Below are 10994 nucleotides of genomic sequence, written 5' to 3'. Positions count from 1 at the left end.
GGGCGGGAAGAAAGCAGCGCTCGGTTGCGCATGCGCTCTGGGAGAAAGGCAGTGAGCGCGGCGCGTGCGTGGGGCCTTCCTGCGCAGCGCGGTGTGCGCATGCGTAGTCCTGGCATTTTAGGGGAGGTCGATGGAGTGGCTGGCTGTAGTTTGCTGTACCTTAGTTGCGTTTGTGGCTTTAATTTTTTATTTTTATTTTTCTTTCGTTAGTAAGTGAGCTATAAAGAAGGAAAAAAGAGTGGATGAGGGATATAGGGATGGAAGAGAGGACATTGCTTTCTCACTTTTGGGGGGAGGTCTATGTTTGGTGTTTTTGTTTCTGTGATGGCCGTCTGAGGTGATAGAACTCTTGTGGCTCCTTACTGAGGCATAGCAGTTGTGGCTTTCCCTAATGCTGGGAATTGGGCTTCCCCAGATTTCTCTCAGATGTGTGAATGGCTTGTGGGTCTGAAGGAAGTCTGTTTGTCTGCGGCTTTGTATTTTTTTTTTTTTTCTTAAGCTGAACTAGTAATTTTCTGGCTGTTTTTTTTTTTGTTGTTGTTTTGTTTTGTTTCTTTTTATAGTAGCATTCAGCTTGTTTTGTAATAATCCTGTTGATGACACCAAACTGAGTGGTGCAGTTGGTACATTGGAAGGAAGGGAAAGCATCCAGAGGGACCTGGGCAGGCTGGAGAAGTGGGCCCATGAAAATCTAATGAGACTCAATAAGGCCAAATGTAAGGTGTTGCACTTGGGTTGGGGCAATCCCAGGTATTTATACAAACTGAGGAAAGATCTCCTTGAGAGCAGCCCTGCAAAGAAGGACTTGGGGGCTCTGGTGGATGAGAAGCTGGACATGAGCCTGCAGTGTGTGCTTGCAGCCTGGAAGGCCAACTGTGTTATGAGCTGCATTAAAAAAGGGGTGGCCAGCAGGGAAAGGGAGGTGATTGTCCCCCTCTACTCGGCTCTTGTGAGGCCCCATCTGGAGTACTGCATCCAAGCCTGGGACTCCCAGTACAAGAAGGATCTGGAGCTCTTCGAGCAGGTCCAGACGAGGGCCACTAAGATGATCAGAGGGCTGGAGCACCTCTCCTATGAGGAAAGGTTGAGGGAACTGGGATTGTTTAGCTTGGAAAAGAGAAGGCTTCAGGGAGACCTCATTGTGGCCTTCCAGTACTTGAAGAGAGTATGGCTGTTTACAAGAGTGGAAAGTTACAGGACAAGGGGGAATGGTTTTAAACTGAGACAGGGGAGGTTCTGGTTAGATATCAGGAGGAAGTTTCTCACACAGAGGGTGATGACACACTGGGACAGGCTGCCCAAGGAAGTTGTGGATGCCCCATCCCTGGAGGCATTCAAGGTCAGGCTGGATGTGGCTCTGAGCTGTCTGATCTGGTCGCTGGCAATCCTGCACATAGCAGGGAGGTTGAAACCAAATGATCGTTGTGGTCCTTTTCAACCCAGACCATTCTATGATTCTATGTATAAATAAGCATGTTTTATCAGGCCATGTTGTCTTTTAAAGAAACTTAGGATTGATGTGTATTTTCCTAACATAACCTGGGTGAAAACAGTGTCTCATTCTCAGTTACCTTTCTAGGTAGCTTGTGAGGTGATGGAGGCACCTGAGTATTTTATTAGGGTTATATGTAACTCTCAGTTATTTGAGAGCTCATTTTGTGCACTGTGATATTGTAAATCCTATTAGCTATCTTGTTCCTGTTAGAAAAGTTCTACCAGACTATTCTGCTCCTTGGGAAAGGTTGCACTACATGGTGACAGCTGATATAGACTGAGTGGCAATTCTTGTTCTCAGATTGTAGGTCTTTGCTAGTGTCATCTGATGGATGCAACAGTCATCTTGGTGCCATGACTTCCTCCTGCAAGAACAGTATAGTTTCAGGATGCCTTGCTTGGGATCTCTGATGTGTGTGCTTGCCCTCACAGAGTGGGTGGTTTAGTAAGAAACATCTGGTCAGTCCAGCACCCTTTGGTTAGCTGACCTAGAATGTTGTGAGAGAGTACATTTCCATTCTAGTGATGAAGGTTAGAGTACAAAATGTGCAATGACGCTGGTCAGTATCATCCAACTTGCTTCAAAGGTATCAAAGCAAAGCCCAAAAGGAGGATAAAAACATTATTGTGAAGCTATAATACTTTTCCAGTGACATGTTATAAACTAGAATGAGGTGAAGAGGAAAAAGAAAAAACAACTGGGATAACTGATTCTTACAGGACATAGGAAGGTAAGCATTCTTCAACTTTGTAGTGGCTTCCTTATCTGAATAAAGACTGTTATTGCTTTGGTGATCTAACTGGTTCAACATTTACTCATCTGTGAGTCTTTATCCTTTCTGTGAAATTACACTTCCTGATATATTCAGGATTTTGCCCTAGCAGGTTTTTTTGATACTAAACTCTCAGTTCTTCAATCGTAGACTGAAAAGCAATTTTGGTAGGCACATGTTCCTTTCACCTCAGTTGGGTAAGCAGCTTTTGGAGTACCTTTCAGCAGCTGGAATGCACACAACGGGTTTAATTGGCCTGTGTTATTCCTGAGCAATGCTTACCTTCTCATTTACCGGTGGCTACCTTGTGATATGATTTATTGCTTCCTTTATATTAGATTTATGGAAAGAAGTTTGAGAGAACCAACCAAAAATCCTGTCAAGCTGTGTGCCTTCCACTAGATGGTACCATTGATGTGAGTTAACTGGAAGGGCACTTGGTCAGAAAGAGCTGCAGTTCGTGGCAGCGTACATCTTGCAGATGCTCTAAGGTAACCTTGGAGAAGGCAATGCTTGACAACCAGATGTAGCCTCTTGATGGGTTTCATCCCTTTATTGTGGCACAAAGTTCAATTACAGGTAGTGAGTGTCTACCACCTTCACTGTAGCGTGTATAGAAAAAAAAGTAAAAACCTAAAGATGAGGACAGCAGCTGAAACCTTACTTGAGGTTGAAATCATTACTTGTGAGTCTCACTTTTGAGTGGGAGGGTAAGATTAAACTCTGTCCAGAAATCCCTTCCAGCCTTAGCCATTTTGCAGTTCTGTTATTGATGGGCGTTTGTGCAAGAATTGTATGGTAAGAGCTGCTCCTTGATGCAGTGAAGCAGTTTGTAACCTATATGGAAAGCCACAGCTACAATATACCAAGTCCAGAAGGAGATGGGAGAAAAAAGGGATACTAAGCTTGGTAGTGGGATTCCTTTTAGTTCTCACTGTGCCAGAGATTTGGTGTGCAGCCTTTTAGTTTAAGGGGCAGTTAATTGCTTTGCTCAAACCTGTTCTAAAAGGAATGTAGAATTCCCTTAGTGTCTGCAAGAGAGTGCTTCAGAACCGAATTAAGAGAGAGACGCTGATTGGAAGTTCTCCCTTTAAATGGCCTTCCTAAAACTTCTGTGTTAGTCTGTTCTTGCCTTTTTGCAGCTAACGATTGATAGGCATTCTCTTAAAATTGTTCATTAAAGATGGGCTGCTTGTGAGGAGTGTCAGTGGTGACTGAGAATAGTCTATGTTCTAGCTCAGATGTGAGATCTGGGTGTGCTTTTTTGTGCTGGCCTTTTGCTGTCTGTGAGGGACTTGAGCAGAGATTGTTGCTGACTGTTCAAGAAGTAGATTTTGGAAAATGACTTGTTTGTAGGCTTGTGTAACTTGAAACGTCTCCATTTATGTATGAAACAAGTGTGCTATATCAAGCCACATTGTCTTTTAAAGAAATGTAGGATTGGAGCATGCTTTCCTACCACAATGTAGGTGAAAATAGTGCCTGTGCTTTGATTACCTTTCTGAGCAGCTTGTGAGGTGGTCTGGGCACTGTACAGAACTGAGATGATGGAATACCACCTTTTTAAGGTAGGTTAATTGATCTGAGTTGGATTAAGATGAAAAATCCATTGATTCAGAATTTCTCTTCCAGATTGCAGGACAAGATTTAACGCTGTTCCTCTTCTCATTTGTAGAAGGCACATTTGTACACTTGTGATGCAGATCAGCAGAGAGCCATTCATGTAGCTGAATTATGGTATTTGTGTGTTCAGCTGATCTGCCTGTGCATTTGGATAATGTCACCATGTCTATCATTCTCGTAAAGGCTCACAAGCTTTCAGATTGTGTGACTGTTAATCCTAGTCCTTTACCTAGAATCTTGCAGAAGTAAGGTGTAGGTTATAACCACTTTTCTCTACCATTCTCTCATCTGGTTATGCCAGAAATCCTTTCTAGGCTTACTTTGTGATGCTTGACATAATTTTGGCTATGTCAGCCCATGGAATATGTGAATTTTCTGAAAGAAAACTTCAGAGAGTGCTGGAAAACACTTGTTGGCATGGATAGTGAAGTGTTGTTCGTATTTGGTTTGATTTCTGGTTTGAACCTTAAGTAGACTGCTGGAACTGCGGAAATGTGTGCCTTTTGTTCCTCGGCCTGAGTGCACTGACAGTAGCGTGCTTCCTGTTTATGAGATAATTGCTGTACTCTGGATTGAGTGTATGCCAAGTCCAAGTACTTCAGATCACTGAGTTTATTGGCTCACTGTGTTATTACAGTGTAAACAGGAAACTCCCTGAAAATATTATTCTAAAAATGTATTTAATTAGTAAGCTAATGATAGAACACTTGGGGGGGGCTGGGGGGCGGAGAGAGGGGAGGAGGAAGGTGACAGCATGGTATTGGAGTTATAAGGGGTAGAGAAATTAAGAGTTCTTGGAAGCCAACAAGCTGTTTTCCTATCTCCCAAGATATCTGTTTGGCTGCTTTTCCCAATTGTTGATATTTATGTGTTTGTTGCTTGTTCTGTGCTGTTTTCTTTGCCTCTTCTTCCATTCTCTTCTTTCCCTTTTTTTATCTGCCCTTTGATAATGAAATTTTCAGGCCAATCATGGTGCAAGTGATACTTGCACTGGATTTAAAGGAAGGTTAACTTCTTTCTAAATAAATTCACCTAATAAATGCTTTTGGAAATGCTTTGTTGCAAGACAGTACCACTAGAGAATTGAATAATTAGTTTCCATGACATGCAAGTCACAGGTGAAAGCTGATTGTTGGGTATTCTCCTCTGTGTTTTTGTTTTGTTGTTGTTATTTGAAAAAATCTTCATTTCATTGCCTTTGCTACAGTTTTCCCTTGTTTGAGCACTTCCACTTGAAATATCAGACCTTGCGTACAGCTGAGGATATTCAGTATTTTTCTGCTCTGGGATGATCCTTTCTTTTTATCTCTTCATTCCTTTTGTTCAGTTGTGCTGACCTCGGTTCTTACGGAGTCTTTTCTGACGATACAAATTGCTGATCTGAAAGAAACTTATGTTTTTCAGGATGACTTTTCAAAGACCTGAATAGACACAAAGAGGACAGTGCTGCTGAAGCAGGACAAAGTGTGTCCTGCACTGAGTCTAGCTGTCACCTGGTACGTCTTTACAAATTTTTGGGTCGATTTCCTCCTGAGTCAGGAGGTGGCAGCATGTCCCATTTGGTGCGCACTTTAATACAAGACCTTTTTGAATTACTTTGTTGCTGGAATGTGATCCATAGTGATTATGCTCAGAGGAAAGAAAACCCAGGGCTCACCCTACGTCACTGGTATGCAAGTGCTTCTCGACCTAGCTAGACCATGTCTGGAGATAGCAGGGTTTGTTGTGAGTGGTATTTGTAAGTGGTAAGTTTTTGCTTCTTTTGCTGTTTCCCCAAGGAACAGGAGAAGGATGTAAGACTGCAGTCATCCCTGAGATGTCATAATCACATCTGAGAAGTACATTTGCATTGGCCTGAGTTCAGCAGGGTATTTACAGAACTATTAGAGCTCTAGAACAAGTATTATGGAAGCCATGGGTTCCTAATCGGATACTTGATATTAAACATGCCCTTTTGCTCCTTGCTGAATCGTGTTACAGTTAGCTTTTTTACTGCCTATAAGCTCTGTAGCAGGAGCCCAGTGTATATACTATGCTGCACCAAAGAGGTGAGGAGTGTTTTTTGGTATTCCCTTCTTGCTCCCCTCTGTCTGCCATGGTTTATAGTTGCTCAGAAATACAGAAGTACAGCTCTCTTCTCAATTGTTAACTCACTGGAAGTGTATGAACAATTATTTTGTGTGGTACAAACTGTCTAGCCCATTTAGACAAAGGATTAAAGAACAGGCTTGACAACTCCAGATGTCTTCATGGTACTGTGATAACCCTGTCATTAGTTAGATAGCCCTACCTTAACTTAGACTGAAATAGATAAATGGCATCCTTGTGGTAACCAAGGAATTTTTTTGGTTGCAAAAATAGTATCCAGTGTTCTACAAAAGTATTCGCATCCATTGGCAGCAGTACAATTCAAAATTGTGCATGACAGACAGATATCTTTCAATGACATATAATGGGGAGAAGCTTAATTGTCTTGTGCCAGTTTATTTTTCCACTCTTCTGTCCTGTCTAAGGAGGAAAAAAAAAAAAGAGTTCTCCTTTCTGGACAGATTTTCAGATTAAATTTTAAAGGAAGATAGCACTGTGCTGATTAGGTGCAAGACTGTAAATGTCACCTTCTCCAGAAAGCTGAGCGGTTGCTGTTGGAGCAGAATGCAGTGAGGGCTTCTGCATGGTGATGTTTCTGGCTCTGAAACCTGAATGAATATTGTTCCTCCATACCTCTGCAGTTTCTGTGGTCTGGCTCTGGTGAGCATAAATGTGTCAGTTCAGATTATTAAGATGTTCTGATTTACACTGTCTTACTGTATTTGTGAATGGCTGTAGCGTGCATCATCAGTAGATTAACTGGTAATGGCTATTTGTGGCGGGTTCTGTGATGGATATAGTTTTTCCCATGATTTGTTCCAATGAAAACCACATTGCCCTGTTCTTAACCTTTCCTTCCAGCACGAGGGGAGTTGTTAAGGCTATGACGCCATGTATTCTCATTGCAGTGCAGGTTTTAGCTCGTCTCTTGCTTTTGTATTCCTTGTCTTCCAGGTGAATCACTAGTGTTATCTCATGTCACACCCTCTTTTTAAACCACAGTACTTTTCAGTTTTGAGGGCCAATTAAATATTGATGTTTAATTGGAAAATTTGCTCTGTGTCCTATTGCTGTACATTTTTCTTCTGTGCAAGTTTGCTTATCAAGCTCTTATCAGTGTAATCTTCAATAGATACTTAAAATCTTGAGTTAACAGTGAAGCTATGGGGTTTTGTAGATGAACAGTAGAGCTCTACACACCAGGGCTGAAAGGATGGGTCATCTGATTTCCCCACCACAGGTGTGATCAGCATGTTTGACTACTGCTGATTGTTTATTTATAGAAGCTCTAGAATATCAGCAATTAAAGCTTGGAAGAACAGGCTGGACTATTTTAAGTGCTTAAATAACATGATGGTGAGTATTTCATTGCCTTCAAGTTTTAGAATGTTTAGAGTTGATATTTAGTGTTTTACCTTGCAATATGTGTTAGAAATAAAGCTAAACTTACCAGACAGTAGTTCCACTTCAGTAGCTGAAGTGGTAGAATGGTGGTAGGAAGATTTTGATCTCTGGATTTGATATCAGAATTAAAATATTAGCAGATTTGTGTTTGAAATGTTGATCTCATGGAAACTCACTTCATGTAGTGTTGGCAGAGGTGAAACTAAGAAATTGTTTATCATTCTTGGTAAACTGTGCATGAATTGGTATCAAAAAGGTCTCTCATATTTGAGACAACACATCAACCTGTGGATCTGTATTTCTCTAGAATATTAAACTAATATTTTAAATAACGTATTGAGCCAGAATACCATGCTCATCATCGCCTCTCCTTAAGCGGTGTGTAGCTAAGAGTCTGAGCTGGACAGCGTGAGCTAACGCTTAATGGCTGAGTTCTGATGATAGAAACCATGGTGGGCAGTTGTGTGGCTTCCTACGGGAAGCCTTGTTTTCAGGGAGAGGGCACACCTCCCAGGGGAAAAGCCTAATGGGACTGCTTGGGCCCTAACAAGGCTCTCATACCAGAGAAGGAGGTATTGCGGAGGTGGTACTGAAGTGCAGTAGGAAAGATATTAAATTGAAGCAACAGTGATTCGCTCCAAGAAAGTTTTAAAAACCTGTTTCAATAGCTTTCTGGGAGCACCCACCAGTCAAACATCTTTATACAGCTCTCTATTGATGCTATTTAAAAAGTGCTGGTCTTTTTCTCTCAGCCTCATTTGTTGGACTAAGCTGCTTCGTCAACTCATTCCAGTTGTACTGTGAACTGTAATTTGTCTCCTTTGCTCTTCCTTTGCCACCTTGGCTTTGCAAGGCACTGACAAGCTCTGCAGCAAAGTGAAATACAGCTCACCTTCTCTGACCTGGGTGTAGAAATTCTTGAATGCTGAGGTGGTTTTTTTTTGTTTTTTTTTTTCAGGCACAGCTTGCTAGGCAATTATTTAGATGAGTCATAGTACATAGTCTAATTTAATCTGCAGTGTGTTCTTTGAATTTGTTAGCACCATTGGGACACGAGCTCCATTAGTCTACTTGTTTCTGACAGGATTTAATGTTTCTTGTTTTAGGATATTTCTGCAGGTCTTGGGTACCTCAGATATGTGCTATGGGACCTGCATGAGCTTGGGTTTTTTTGTGGCACTTTCAGTTTTGGCTTCTTTCTTCAGGAGTACTTTGCATTTTTCTACAAACAGTTAATACAATTCTGAGGATCTTCTGTTCTTAATGTAATAAAGTCTGAGCGGATGCAAAGATTTGTAAGCTTGCTGCAATGGGTTTATTTGCTTTATATTTGTCCAGGTAGTTTAGGAAGCTTTCAGCTAGCTGGATTTTGATGTGGTGGTAGAGCTAAGTGCTCTTTATGTTCCTTGTTTGAAATCCCTATTATAAGAAATTTTCAATTCACTTTGGTAGTTATTCCTGTACCATAAATACTCCTAAACTTATTTCTAAATTGACCTGTATGATCACCGGTACCTTGCTTTGCCTTGTGGGGGGAGATGAATCTGTCCAGCAGCTAAGCTCACACCAGGTGCTTGCTCCATCCACAGAGGGATGAGTGAGAGGATCGGAAGAGAAATGAGCAAAACTTGTGGGTCATGATGAAACTCTCTCCCTGCAGCAGCAGGAGAGAATAACTGAGAGAGCAAAAGCGAGAAAAACTCATGGATAGAGACAGTGTAAATAAAGGAAAGGAGAAAATGAGGGCAAGCAATACAAAGGCTATCACTTTACCACCTTCTACAAGCAGGGGGATTCCTGGCCAGTCTCTGAACAGCAAACATTTCAATAAAGCCTTAGCCTTTTATATAGAGCATATTGTGTGGCATGCACGGTCCCTTTGATCAGTTTGGGTCCCCTATCCTGGCTGTGTTTCCTCCCAACCTTTTGCCCAACTTTTGCCTACTTGCTGTTTTAGGGAGTGGAAGAGCAGAGGGAGACATAGAAGGCCTTGATGCTGTTCAAGCACAGCTCAGCAATAGCTAAAACACTGGTGTGATATCAATACTGTTGATATTGGTGGGGTGCTGTTTTGATAGCATATCCAAAACATGGCACTGTATGAAGAAAATAAATCTCATCCCAACCAAGCCAAGTACTCTTCTATGGTAATAGTACCATCAATGAGTTAAATTGGTTTAATTGGCTCATTTTATTTTATAGCCTAATAACTGCTGTTTTTGAGGTTCTCTTTAAACTTGCATCATGTAACAACATGTTAGTTTTAGGTTCTTCCTCCGAGTATTGAAGTTGATATATTAATTATGTGTATTTGATAGGTTAATTACTTTAATTATGGCCTCTTTGAATATTAAAGCTTCTTTGTGTGTGGGTATACTAGATAAAATCTTGGCAGTGTATCTTAACAAAAACTGCAAAAATCAACTGGGAAAGAAATGTATTTGCTTGAGGTCTTTCTGACAATGCTAGATTACTTCAATATTTAGGCTTCTTTATTTAAATAATTTTTTTGTCAAGCTCTTCTTAAAGGCAAAAGCATTACAGAAGAATTCATCATAAGTGCCCGAACTGCTCAGTTCAACTTATATCAGTTCCACCTGTTATGCTTCTAATGGTTGTATTTTTGAGATGTGCCCACAACAAGTTGTGTTTAACTTAAGTAGCTGTATCATGGTCTTGAGTCTTATGAAGTGTGTGACATTGAGGTGGCCAAAAACTATCAGGGTTGCTTGCTGATCAGTGTTGTCACCTCATCTTGGAAGGCTGGGTGATGGCTGTCCCTCCCCAAGAGGCATTCCTAGCTTTTGGTGATTCCTTGGTTTTCAGCTGCCCTTTTGTGAGGGAGAGCGTGGGCCTTATTCTATGTCTCAGTTATCTAGCATTGTTTATGGGATTGTTTGTAAAAGTTAGTGATTTCAGTTCCTCCATAACCAAGCAGATAATATCACAATTAGCTACATTAGTTTGAGCGGTTAATTTAAAAACTCCTAACTAGATGGCACTGCACTGTATATAAGGGTTCGATGTTATTGAGGTAACCTAGGAAACATTGAATTTGGTTTCCCTAAAAGAGAGGGGAACAGTAGAAGATCATGAAACTTAATGCTTGGATCATACTCTCTACTTCACTGATGAGTAGCAAAAGATTCCAGAGTTCTGGGAGCCTGCCAGTGGAGAGCAGAGGCTATGGAGTTGGGCAGCAGGTGGCCAGACTGCTCATGACTGCAAGAGCAATGGGAAGTGTAACTTCCCTAGGAGGAGATAGTAAAGGATTGCTGTAATCCAGAACCCCATTAAAATTACCTGAATAAAACCTGGAAGAGAGGTGATCTTACTTACATGAGACCAGTCAATAAATATGTTGTATTGATACATTGCTTTGCACAGACTTTTTTTTTTTTCTGCTGAAAAAGTGAATTTAGGTTTCATTAGAAACTGTCTGTCTTTGTTGTTGTTTAAAAGCCTGGTCAGTTTCTGGAGAGCTCAGGATGTCTGGACAGATGTAGTTAGGGAAGCCATCTCTCCAAGTGGAGCCTGTCACTGATGGCAGCAGACAGCACACAGGCTTGGTGCTTGGCTTCCTCAGTTGGCCTGGGGTGCTGGCTAGACACC

General features: G+C 41.4%; 1 protein-coding gene across 7 annotated transcripts in view; it reads left to right on the top strand.

Moving 5' to 3' along the window:
- Positions 1 to 71: 71 nt before the first annotated feature.
- The window catches only part of TMPRSS11E (transmembrane serine protease 11E), a 44177-nt gene continuing 33254 nt past the window's right edge, over positions 72 to 10994 (top strand). The window contains exons 1-3 of one of the 7 annotated variants that reach the window (XM_085222737.1): positions 72 to 2054; positions 2145 to 2225; positions 3777 to 3835. The gene's annotated coding sequence lies outside the window, so the exon portion shown is untranslated. Of the gene's footprint in view, positions 2226 to 3776; positions 3836 to 5294; positions 5387 to 7178; positions 7335 to 10994 lie in introns of those variants that run through there. The other 6 variants (XM_085222734.1, XM_085222735.1, XM_085222736.1 and 3 more) reach the window with 6 other exon arrangements.

This window comes from Meleagris gallopavo, chromosome 4, assembly GCF_905368555.1.
Source record: "Meleagris gallopavo chromosome 4, MGAL_WU_HG_1.1, whole genome shotgun sequence".
NCBI lineage: Eukaryota > Metazoa > Chordata > Aves > Galliformes > Phasianidae > Meleagris > Meleagris gallopavo.
The sequence above is the reverse complement of the archived record's forward strand: the minus strand, read 5'-3'. Positions and strand labels throughout refer to the sequence as shown.